This window comes from Mesoplodon densirostris, chromosome 6, assembly GCF_025265405.1.
Source record: "Mesoplodon densirostris isolate mMesDen1 chromosome 6, mMesDen1 primary haplotype, whole genome shotgun sequence".
NCBI lineage: Eukaryota > Metazoa > Chordata > Mammalia > Artiodactyla > Ziphiidae > Mesoplodon > Mesoplodon densirostris.
In genome coordinates this window covers 77,019,916-77,033,306 of record NC_082666.1, presented here as the reverse complement: position 1 = coordinate 77,033,306, position 13,391 = coordinate 77,019,916, and positions in this window count along the sequence as shown.

The following is a 13,391-nucleotide window of genomic DNA, read 5'->3' as shown; positions in this document are numbered from 1 at the left end:
GGGGGTTTATCCGTGCACATTCCACTCTGATTTATAACCGAGGACCAACACTGGCAGGAAGGTCTGTTTCCCTAGTTATCAGATTTGGAAAAGCAGAACTGCTGCCGCCCTCTGACCGTTACGTGCAACAGCATATTTTCAACCTGTGTTATGGGTCACTTACTATGGACCAGTACTGGAGAGCTTTAAATGAAACCTGGCCTCAAAGTGTCTTGAGGGAAGAATGGCCAAAATAGTTCAAAATGTCCCACATACTTCAAGAAAATCTTTTCAAGAGCTAAGCTATACTCACAGTTTGAAGAAAAAAAGGTCATGCCAGAAAACTCAATTTCATGGGATTATGAGACGCATGCAAATCCAACCACAAAGAGGTATCAGCTCACACTAGGCAGAATAAACATCAGCAAGAAAACTACAAACAATAAATGCTGAAGGTGTTGTGGAGAAGTGCATACCCTCAACTTCAAGTGGGACGTAACCTACTAAGAGCCACTAATGAGAACAGAATGCGGGTGCCTTTGCAAGGTAAACATTTGGCTACCATAAGATCCAGCAAGCTCACTCCTGGGCCTATAACGTAAGAAGACAGAATTGGACAGACACAGGCAGGCAAATGTGCATTGCTGCAGTATTACAATAGCCAAGACATGGAAGCAACCAAAAAGTCCATCAACAGATGAGTGGACAAAGAAGAAGTGGTACATGTACAGACAGAATATTAGCCAAGCAAAAATAAAAAAAGGACACATAGGGCTTCCCTGGTGGCGCAGTGGTTGAGAGTCCGCCTGCCAATGCAGGGGACAGAGGTTCGTGCCCTGGTCCGGGAAGATCCCACATGCCACAGAACGGCTGGGCCCGTGAGCCATGGCCGCTGAGCCTGTGCATCCAGAGCCTGTGCTCCACAACGGGAGAGGCCACAACAGTGAGAGGCCTGTGTACGCAAAAAAAAGGGACACAATGACATTTTCAGCACTGTAGATGAGTCTACAGGTAATCACGCAACTTGTAGCAAGTCAGAAAGAGAAAGACACATGTTTTATGATATGTTATAGGGGTTACCTAAAAATTGATTCCAGTGAAGACATTGCCAGAGAAAACGGCAATCACAGATTCATTAAACAAACTTATGGTTCACCAATGGAAAGGTGAGGATTGGTTACATTAGGATATTGGGGTTAACAGACATATACAGACACAGGTGAAATATATAATCACCAAAAACCTGCGGAATACCAAGAGAAGACTACTCAACATTCTGTCATAACGTACATGGGAAAAGGATCCCAGGAAGAATAGTCATATGTATATGTTTACAAGAACCACATCTTGCACACCTAGACCAAGCAAAGCATTGTAATCAAACTTGCTGTGATAAAAATATTAATTAAATTAAAAAAACGAACTAGAAGTAGTGGGACATAAACTTAAGGGGCTTTTTCCTGGCACATTCCATTCTAAATTACAACCTAGAACATGACTTCCATTGAGGTGCTGTTTCCCTAGTAAGCAGATTTGGCAAAGGAGAACTGCTGCCACCTTGTGGCTGTTGCACACAACAGCAGGTTTAAACCCAGCGGTAATGGTCAGTTGATATTCAAAATAATTGCAGGCGTGTAAATGACACCTGACCTGAAAAAAAATCCTGGGGTCGTATATCAACCAAAAAATTCGAAAGATGTCCACATTTCAAAACGACCGTTTCAAGAGGCATATTTTATGAACATGTGTCTTCAGATTATTTTTCTATCTTTTTTTTTCTTAAAAAACGGGAATGGAAAAAGGCTGAACATCAGGAATTAATAAAGCCATGTAAATGCAGTGTACAAAAACGTTCACCTCACAGCCATCAGAATGATCATCAACATAAAAGTCTAGAAAGAATAAATGCTAAAGGGATTTTAGCGAACTGCATACCCTTTAGCTGCTGGTGGGATGTAACCGGCTAAGAGCCAGTAGTGAGAACAGAATGGAGGTGCATTTAAAGGTAAAAATTGAGCTACCATGTGATCTGCTAGGCCCACTGATGGGACTATCACCCGAGTAAACCAGAATAAAAAAGACACAGGCTGACAATCCTGCACTTCAGCAACATGTACCATAGCAAAGATCTGGAAGACACCAAAACGTCCACCAACAGAAAATGTAGCAAGCAGAAGACGTCCATGTACACAATGGAATATTAGCGATGCAAAAGTATGGAACAGTGCCGTTGGCACCACTATGGAAGCATTTAGAGATAATCACACTACTTGAATTAAGAAAGAAACCGAAAGACAGATATCCTATGACATCACTTGTAGCTGTTACCTAAAAGTTGATACCCATGAAATAATTTCCAAGAGAAGGACACACATAGATTCAGAAAGCCAAATTATGTTTAACCAAATGGAAAGGTGTAGGGATTGTATGAATTAGGTTATGGGGTTTAACAGACATGTACTAATACATATGATATATACAATCACAAAATACCTATGGAATACGAAGAGAGGTCTACTCAACACTCTAATAACATACACGGGAAAGGATCCAAAGAGGAATAGACAGATACATTGATAGGATGAACCAGAATCGGTACACCCAAGAGAATCTACATTTTTATCAAATTTGCTCTGTTAATTCATAAAAATTAAATTTCAAAAGCAAACAAAAATTTAGCAGCTATAAGATCCTGCGCATTTGTGCAGGCACATTCCACTCTAATTTGCAGCTTACTAACATGATTTCCAGGAAAGCTCTGTTGCCCAAAACCCCAGAGTTGGAAATGAAGAAATGCTGCCGCCTTGTGGCCGCTTCCCGCAAGGGCAGCTTTAAACCCACAGCTAATGGTCACTTAACATTCACAAGGATTCAGGCCTCTAAAGAACACCTGCCGTCAAAAAATGTCCTGAGGTAGGGAATGGCCAAAAAAATTCAAAACTGGCAAAATTTTCAAGGAGATAGTATGGAGGGGAAAGTTTTACTCACTCTTTTTCAACAATGAGGAAAATGGATAAAAGCTCAACATCAGGAATCATTAGACTCATGAAAATCTAACCTCCAAAACGGTTTCAACTCACACATGTCAACTACCATCAGCAAAAAGTTTACAAACAATAAATGCTGAAGGGGATTTAGAGAACTGTGTACCCTCTAGCTGCTGGTGAGATGTAAAGTGGTAACAGCCAATACTGAGAACAGAAAGGAGCTGCGTTTAAAAGTAAAACTTGAGCCACCATTCCATTCAGCAGGCCCACCGATGAGCCTCTCACCTGAGAAGTCCAGAGTCGAGAAGGCACAGGCTTCAACAGCTGCACTGCAGGAACTTTCACAATAGCCAAGACACGGAAGCAACCAAAATGTCCATAAACGAATGAATGGATAAAGAAGAAGTAGTCCATGTACACAATGGGATATTAGCCATGGAAAACAATGAAACGCTTCTCTTTGAGGCACCATAGATGAGCCTAGAGATAATCACAGAACATGAGGTAAGTCGGAAAGCAAAAGACATATCTTATGATACCACTTATAGGCGTTATCTAAGAACTGACACACATGAACATATTTCCACAGAGAAAGACACTCACAGACTTAGAAAACAAACTATGCTTATCTAAAAAGAAAGGTGGGGGGAATGGAAAAATTAAGAGTACACTTACCATACGTGTACAGATACCTATTAAATACATATATCAAAAAGACCGAACATATAGCAAGGGAGGTCAATGGAACACTCTGCAATAATTTACATGGGAAGTGGATCTGTACGTGAACATATATATGTAATGTACAAATGAACCAGATTGTGTACACCTAGGACAAACAATATTCTAATCATTACCGCGATAAAAAAATTAAAACAAGAAGTAATGTGACATAAACTTATGGGGGTTTTTCCTGGCACATTCCATTGTAATTTACAACCTAGGAACAGGACTTCCAGAAAGGCTCTGCTGCCCTAGTAACCAGATTTGGGAATGGAGAAATGTTGCCGCCTTGTGGCCGTTTCCCACAACAGCAGCTTTAAGCCCAGTGCTAACGGTCACTAAATATTCACACTCATTGCGGGCCTGTAAATGACACCTGCCGTCAAAAACAAAAACAAAAACAAAAACCTGGGGTCGAAAATAGACCAAAAAATTCAAAAGAGGGCCACCTTCCAAGAAGGCAATTTCAACAGGTCTATTGTACTCACCGTTATTTTTGTTTGTTTGCTTAACAGAAATTTAAAACGGTGTAGAAAATGCTGAACATTAGGAATAATTAAACACATGCAAATCCAAATTACAAAAACCTATCAGCTCACACCAGTCAGAAGGGCAATCAGCAAAAATTCTGCAAACAATAAATGCTGAAGCGGTTGTAGAGAAACGCCTAACCTTGGTTCCACATGGAACCTGGTAAGAGCCAGTAATGAAAACACAAAGGAGGTGCCTTGAAAAGGTAAATATTGAGCTACCATTCAATCAAGCATACCCACTTCTGGGCCTATCGCCTGCGAGGATGTGAATCAAAAGGTCACAGGCTGGGCTTCACTCGTGGCGCAGTGGTTGAGAGTCCGCCTGCCGATGCAGGGGACACGGGTTCGTGCCCCGGTCCGGGAAGAACCCACATGCTGCGGAGCGGCTAGTCCCATGAGCTATGGCTGCTGGGCCTGCGTGTCGGGAGCCTGTGCTCTGCAACGGGAGGGGCCACGGCAGTGAGAGGCCCACGTACCGCAAAAAATAAGAATAATAATAAAGAAACAGGCCGGCAATCCTGCACTCCAGCAATATTTACCATAGCCAACACTTGGAAGCAATGAAAATGTCCATCAACAGAGGAATTCACAAAGAAGAAGTGGTCCATGTACACACCGGAATATGACTCCAATAAAAAAATATAAATTCATTTTAAAAAACAAAGATAAGTAAGGAGACATCAGGTTTTGGGGGTTTATCCGGGCACATTCCCCTCTAATTTATAACCGAGGACCAACACTGGCAGGAAGGTCGGATTCCCTAGTTACCAGATTGGGAAGAGCAGAAATGCTGCCGCCCTCTGGCCGTTACCTGCAACAGCAGCTTTAAAACCTGTGTTAAGGGTCACTTCCTATGCACCAGTACTGGAGGGCTGTAAATGAAACCTGCCCTCAAAGTGTCTTGAGGGAAGTAATGGCCAAAATAGTTCAAAATGTCACACATACTTCAAGAAAACAATTTGAAGAGCTAAGCTGTACTCACAGTTTGAAGAAAACAAGGACATGCCAGAAAGCTCAATTTCAAGGGATTATGAGACGCATGCAAATCCAACCACAAAGAGGTATCAGCTCACACTAGTCAGAATAAACATCAGCAAAAAAAACTACAAACAATAAATGCTGAAGGTGTTGTGGAGAAGTGCGTACCCTCAACTTCAAGTGGGACGTAACCTGGTAAGAGCCACTAATGAGAACAGAATGGAGGTGCCGTTATAAGGTAAACATTTGGCTACCGTAAGATCCAGCAGGCCCACTCCTGGGCCTATAACGTAAGAAGACAGAATTGGAAAGACACAGGCAGGCAAATGTGCATTGCTGCAGTATTACAATAGCCAAGACATGGAAGCAACCAAAAAGTCCATCAACAGATGAGTGGACAAAGAAGAACTGGTACGTGTACAGACGGAATATTAGCCAAGGAAAAAAAGGACACAATGTCATTTGCAGCACTGTAGATGAGTCTACAGGTAATCACGCAACATGTAGTAAGTCAGAAAGAGAAAGACACATAGTGTATGGTATCACTTATAGGTGTTACCTAAAAATTGATACCAGTGAAGATATTTCCACAGAGAAGGGCAATCACAGATTCATTAAACAAACTTATGGTTCACCAATGGAAAGGTGTGAGGATTGGATACATTCGGTCATTGGGGTTAAGAGACATATACAAACACAGGTGAAATATATAATCACCAAAAACCTACGGAATACCAAGAGAAGACTACTCAACATTCTGTCATAACGTACATGGGAAAAGGATCCCAGGAAGAATAGACATAGGTATATGTGTAAAAGAACCACATCTTGCACACCTAGAACAAGCAAAGCATTGTAATCAAACTTGCTGTGATAAAAAATATAAATTCAATTAAAAAAACGAACAAGAAGTAGTGGGACATAAACTTAAGGGGCTTTTTCCTGGCAAATTCCATTCTAAATTACAACCTAGAACACGACTTCCATTGACGTTCTCTTGCCCTAGTAACCAGATTTAGTAAAGGAGAGCTGCTGCCACCTTGTGGCCGTTTCACACAACAGCAGCTTTTAACCCAGTGCTAATGGTCAGTTGATATTCAAAATAATTGCAGGCGTGTAAATGACACCTGCCCTGAAAACAAATCCTGGGGTCGTATAACGACCAAAAAATTCGAAAGACGTCCACATTTCAAAACGACAGTTTCAAGAGGCATATTTTATGCGCATTTGTCTTATGATTCTTTCTTTTTCTTTCTTTCTTTCTTTCTTTCGTTAAAAAAACGGGAATGGAAAAAGGCTGAACATCAGGAATTAATAAAGCCATGCAAATCCAGTGTACAAAAACGTTCACCTCACGGCCGTCAGAATGATCATCAGCAAGAAAACTCTACAAAAAATAAGTGCTGAAGGGGTTTTAGAGAACTGCATACCCTTTAGCTGCTGGTGGGATGTAACCTGGTAAGAGCCAGTAGTGAGAACAGAACGGAGGTGCGTTTAAAGGTAAAAATTGAGCTACCATGTGATCTGGTAGGCCCACTGATGGGCCTATCACCTGAGTAGACCAGAATCAAAAAGAAACAGCCTGCCAGGCCTTCAATTCAGCAACATGTACCATAGCCAAGACCTGGAAGAAACCAAAATGTCCACCAACAGAAAAATGTACCAAGAAGAAGTCGTCCATGTACACAATGGACTATTAGCCATGAAAAAGCATGGAACAGTGCCGTTGCCACCACTACAGAAGGATCTAGAGATAATCACCCAACTTGAAGTAAGAAAGAAACCGAAAGACAGATATCCTATGACATCACTTATACGTGTTACCTAAAACTTGATACCCATGAAATAATTTCCAAGAGAAGGACACGCATAGATTCAGAAAACCAAATTATGTATAACCAAATGGAAAGGTGTAGGGAATGTATGAATTAGGTTATGGGGTTCAACAGACATGTACTAATGCGTATGATATATATATATATATATATAATCACAAAATACCTATGGAATACGAAGAGAGGTCTACTCAACACTCTATAATAACATACATGGGAAAGGATCCAAAGAGGAATAGACAGATACATTGATAGGATGAACCAGAAACTGTACACCCAGGAGAATCTACATTTTTATCAAATTTGCTCTGATCATTCATAAAAATTAAATTTCAAAAGCAAACAACAATTTAGGAGATATAAGCCCTTGGGGGTTTGCGCTGGCACATTCCACTCTAATTTGCAGCGTTCTAACATGATGTCCAGGAAAGCTCTGTTGCCCCAAATCCCAGAGTTGGAAATGAAGAAATGCTGCCCGCCTTGTGGCCGTTTCCCACAAGGGCGGCTTTAAACCCACAGCTAATGGTCACTTAACATTCACAAGGACTCAGGGCTCTAAAGGACACCTGCCGTCAAAAAATGTCCTGAGGTAGGGAATGGCCAAAAAAATTCAAAACTGGCAAAATTTTCAAGGAGATAGTATGGAGGGGAAAGTTTTACTCACTCTTTTTCAACAATGAGGAAAATGGATAAAAGCTCAACATCAGGAATCATTAGACTCATGAAAATCTAACCTCCAAAACGGTTTCAACTCACACATGTCAACTACCAACAGCAAAAAGTTTACAAACAATAAATGCTGAAGGGGATTTAGAGAACTGTGTACCCTCTAGCTGCTGGTGAGATGTAAACTGGTAACAGCCAATACTGAGAACAGAAAGGAGCTGCGTTTAAAAGTAAACATTGAGCCACCATTCCATTCAGCAGGCCCACTGCTGAGCCTCTCACCTGAGAAGACCAGAGTCGAGAAGGCACAGGGTTCAACAGTTGTACTGCACGCAGGAATCTTCACAATAGCAAAGACACGGAAGCAACCAAAATGTTATTCATCAACAGATGAACGGATAAACAAGAAGTAGTCCATGGACACAATGGAATATTAACTATGGAAAACAATGAAACACTGCTCTTTGAGGCACAACAGATGAGCCTAGAGATAATCACAGAACATGAGGTAAGTCGGAAAGCAAAAGACATATCTTATGATACCACTTATAGGCGTTATCTAAGAACTGACACACATGAACATATTTCCACAGAGAAAGACACTCACAGACTTAGAAAACAAACTATGCTTATCTAAAAGGAAAGGTGGAGGGAATGGATAAATTAAGATTAGGGTTCCCATACGTGTACAAATACCTATTAAATACATATATCAAAAAGACCAACCATATAGCAAGGGAGGTCTATGGAACACTCTGCAATAATTTACATGGGAAGAGGATCTGTACATTAATATACACATATATACATATACGTATATATATATGTAATGTACAAATAAACCACATTGTGTCCACCTAGCACAAACAATATTCTAATCATTACCCCGATTAAAAAAAATTAAAACCATGAACAAGATGTAATGTGACATAAATCTATGGGCTTTTTCCTGGCACATTCCATTGTAATTTACAACCTAGGAACAGGACTTCCAGAAAGGCTCTGCTGCCCCAGTTACCAGATTTGGGAATGGAGAAATGCTGCCGCCTTGTGGCCGTTTCCCACAACAGCAGCTTTAAGCCCAGTGCTAATGGTCACTAAATATTCACACTCATTGCGGGCCTGTAAATGACACCTGCCCTCAAAAAAAAAAAAAACCTGGGGTCGAAAATAGACCAAAAAATTCAAAAGAGGGCCGCCTTCCAAGAAGGCAATTTCAACCGGTCTATTGTACTCACCATTTGTTTTGTGTGTTTGTTTAACAGAAATTTAAAACGGTGTGGAAAATGCTGAACATTAGGAATAATTAAACACATGCAAATCCAAATTACAAAAACCTATCAGCTCACACCAGTCAGAAGGGCAATCAGCAAAAATTCTTCAAACAATAAATGCTGAAGGGGTTGTGGAGAAATGCCTACCCTTGGTTCAACGTGGAACATGGTAAGAGCCAGTAATGAAAACACAAAGGAGGTGCCTTGAAAAGGTAAATATTGAGCTACCATTCAATCAAGCATACCCACTTCTGGGCCTATCGCCTGAGAGGATGTGAATCAAAAGGTCACAGGCTGGGCTTCACTCGTGGCGCAGTGGTTGAGAGTCCGCCTGCCGATGCAGGGGACATGGGTTCGTGCCCCGGTCCGGGAGGAACCCACATGCTGCAGAGCGGCTAGTCCCATGAGCTATGGCTGCTGGGCCTGCGTGTCCGGAGCCTGTGCTCTGCAACGGGAGGGGCCACGGCAGTGAGAGGCCCATGTACCACAAAAAATAAGAATAATAATAAACAGGCTGGCAATCTTGCACTCCAACAATATTTACCATAGCCAACACTTGGAAGCAATGAAAATGTCCATCAACAGAGGAATTCACAAAGAAGTAGTGGTCCATGTACACACTGGAATATGACTCCAATAAAAACTATAAATTCATTTTAAAAAACAAATATAAGTAAGGAGACATCAGGTTTTGGGGGTTTATCCGGGCACATTCCCCTCTAATTTATACCCGAGGACCAACGCTGGCAGGAAGGTCTGTTTCCCTAGTTACCAGATTGGGAAAAGCAGAAATGCTGAAGCCCTCTGGCCGTTACCTGCAACAGCAGCTTTAAAACCTGTGCTAAATGTCACTTCATATGCACAAGTACAGGAGGGCCGAAAATGAAACCTGCTCTCTTAATGTCTTGAGGGAGGTAATGGCCAAAAGATTTCAAAATGTGCCACATACTTCAAGAAAACAATTTGAAGAGGTAAGCTATACTCACAGTTTGAAGAAAAAAAGGACATGCCTGAAAGCTCAGTTTCAGGGGATTATGAAGCACATGCAAATCCAAGCAAAAAGAGGTATCAGCACACACCTGTCAGGAAAAACTTCAGCAGAAAAACTACAAACAATAAATGCTGAAGGGTTTTTGGAGAAGTGCATCCCCTCAACTTTAAGTGGGACGTAACCTGGTAAGAGCCACTAATGAGAACAGAATGGAGGTGCCTTTACAAGGTAAACATTTTGCTCCCATATGATCCAGCAGGACCACTCATGGGCCTATAAACTAAGAAGCCAAAATGGGAAAGACACAGGCAGGAAAATGTGCACTGCAAGAGTATTACAATAGCCAAGACATGGAAGCAACCAAAAAGTCCATCAACAGATGAGTGGACAAAGATGAACTGGTACATATACAGATGGAACATTAGCCAAGGAAAACATAACACAATGCCATTTGCAGCACCACAGATGAGTCTACAGGTAATCACGTAACTTGTAGTAAGTCAGAATGCAAAAGACACATATCCTATTATATCACTTATAGGTGTTCCCTATAAGTTGATACCAGTGAAGATATTTCCACAGAGAAAGGCAATCACAGATTCATTAAACAAACTTATGGTTCACCAATGGAAAGGTGTGAGGATTGGATACATTAAGATATTGGGATTAACAGATATACAAACACAGGTGAAGTGTATAATCACCAAAGACCTACGGAATACCAAGAGAAGACTACTCAACTTTGTGTCATAACCTACATGGGAAAAGTATCCGAAGAAGAATAGATATATGTATATCTGTAAAAGAACCACACCTTGCACACCTAGAACAATCAAAACCTTGTAATCAAACTTGCTGTGATAAAAAATAAAAATTAAATTATAAAAAAGAACAAGAAGTAGTGAGACAGAAACAGAAGGGGCTTTTTCCTGGCACATTTCCATTGTCATTTACAACCTAGAACACGACTTGCTTTGAGGCTCTGTTGCCCTAGTAACCAGATTTGGTAAAGGAGAAGTGCTGCCTCCTTGTGGGCATTTCACACAACAGCAGCTCTAAACCCAGCGCTAATGGTAACTTGATATTCAAAATAATTGCTGTCCTGTAAATGACACATGCCCTCAAATCCTTGGGTCATAAATCAAGCAAAAGACCCAAAAGACATGCATATTTTAAGAGGCATATTTTATGCACACTTTGTCTTCTCTTTTTGTTTCTTTCTTTTTTTGTTAAAAAAAGGGCATGAAAAAAGGCTCAACATCAGGAATTAATAAAGCCATGCAAATCCTGTCTACAAAAACGTTCACCTCACAGGCGTCAGAATGATCATCAGCAAAAAAGTCTACAAAGAATAAATGCTGAAGGGGTTTTAGAGAACTGAGTACCCTCTAGCTGCTGGTGGGATGTAACCTGGTAAGAGCCAGTAGTGAGAACAGAATGGAGGTGCATTTAAAGGTAAAAATTGAGCTACCGTGTGATCTGGTAGGCCCACTGATGGGCCTATCACCTGAGTACACCAGAATCAAAAACACACAGGCTGGCAATCCTGCACTGCTGCAACATGTACCATAGCCAAGACCTGGAAGAAACCAAAATGTCCATCAACAGAAACATGCACCAAAAAGAAGTCGTCCATGTACAGAATGGAATATTAGCGATGGAAAACCATGGAACAGTGCCGTTGGCATCACCATATAAGGATGTAGAGATAATCACCCAACTTGAAGTAAGAAGGAAACCGAAAGATATCCTATGACATCACTTATAGGTGTTACTTAAAACTTGATACACATGAAATAACTTCCAAGAGAATGACATGCATAGATTTAGAAAATCAAATTATGTTTAACCTAATGGAAAGGTTTAAGGAATGTATGAATTAGATTATGTGGGTTAATAGACATGTACTCATACATATGAAATATATAATCATAAATACCTATGGAATACCAAGAGAGGTCTACTCAACTCTCTATAGTAACATACATGGGAAAGGATCCAAAGAGGAATAAGCAGATACATTGATATGATGAACCAGATTCTGTACATCTGGGAGAATCTACATTTTTATCAAATTTGTTCTGATAATTAATAAAAATTAAATTAAAAAAACAAACAACAATTAAAGAGATATAAGCTATTGGGGGTTTGTGCTGGCACATTCCACTCTAATTTGCAGCCTACTAACACGATTTCCGGGAAGCTCTGTTGCCCAAAAACCCAGAGTTCGAAATGTAGAAATGCTGCTCCCTTTTGCCCGTTCTTGCAAGAGCAGCTTTAAACCTACAGCTAACAGTTACTTAACATTCTCAAGGACTCAGGGCTGTAAAGAACACCTGCTGTCAAAAAATGTCCTGATGTAGGGAATGGACAAAAAAATTCCAAACTGGCAAAATTTTTAAGGAGATAGTGTGGAGAGTTATGTTTCATTCACTCTTTTTCAAAAAAAAGGAAAATGGATAAAATCTCAACATCAGCAATTATTAGACTCATGAAAATCTAACCTACAAAAAGGGTTCAAGTCACACAAGTCAACTACCATCAGCAAAGTCTACAAACAATAAATGCCGAAGGGGTTCTATAGAAATGTGTACCCTATAGCTTCTGGTGAGATGTAAAGTGGTAAAATCCAATAATGAGAACAGAAAGGAGCTGCGTTTAAAAGTAAAAATTGAGACACTTTTCCATTCAGCAGGCCCGCCGCTGAGCCTCTCACCTGAAAAGACCAGAGTCGAGAAGGCACATGCTGCAACAGCTGCACTGCAGGAATTTTCACAAGAGCCAAGACATGGAAGCAACCAAAATGTCCATCACCAGATGAATGGCTAAAGATGAAGTGGTCCATGTACGGAATGGAATATTAGCCACGGAAAACAATAAAACACTGCTCTTTGAGACACCATATATGAGCCTAGAGATAATCATGGAACATGAGGTAAGTCGGAAAGCAAAAAACATATCCTATATCACTTACAGGCGTTATCTAACAACTGACACAAATGAACATATTTCCACAGAGAAAGACACTCACAGACTTAGAAAATTAACTATGCTTATGTAAAAGGAAAGGTTGGGGGAATGGAAAAATTAAGATTAGGGTTACCATACATGTACAAATACATACCTATTAAACAAATATATCAAAAAGACTGACCATATAGCAAGGGAGGTCTACGGAACACTCTGCAATAATTTACATGGGAAGTGGATCTGTACATGAATATATATGTGTAATGTACAAATGAACCAGATTGTGTACACCTAGGATAAACAATATTCTAATCATTACCCCGATTTAAAAAAATTAAAACATCGAACATGTAGTAATGTGACATAAACTTATGGGGTTTTTCCTTTCACATTCCATTCTAATTTACAACCTAAGAACAGGACTTCCTGAAAGTCTCTGCTGCCCTAGTAACCAG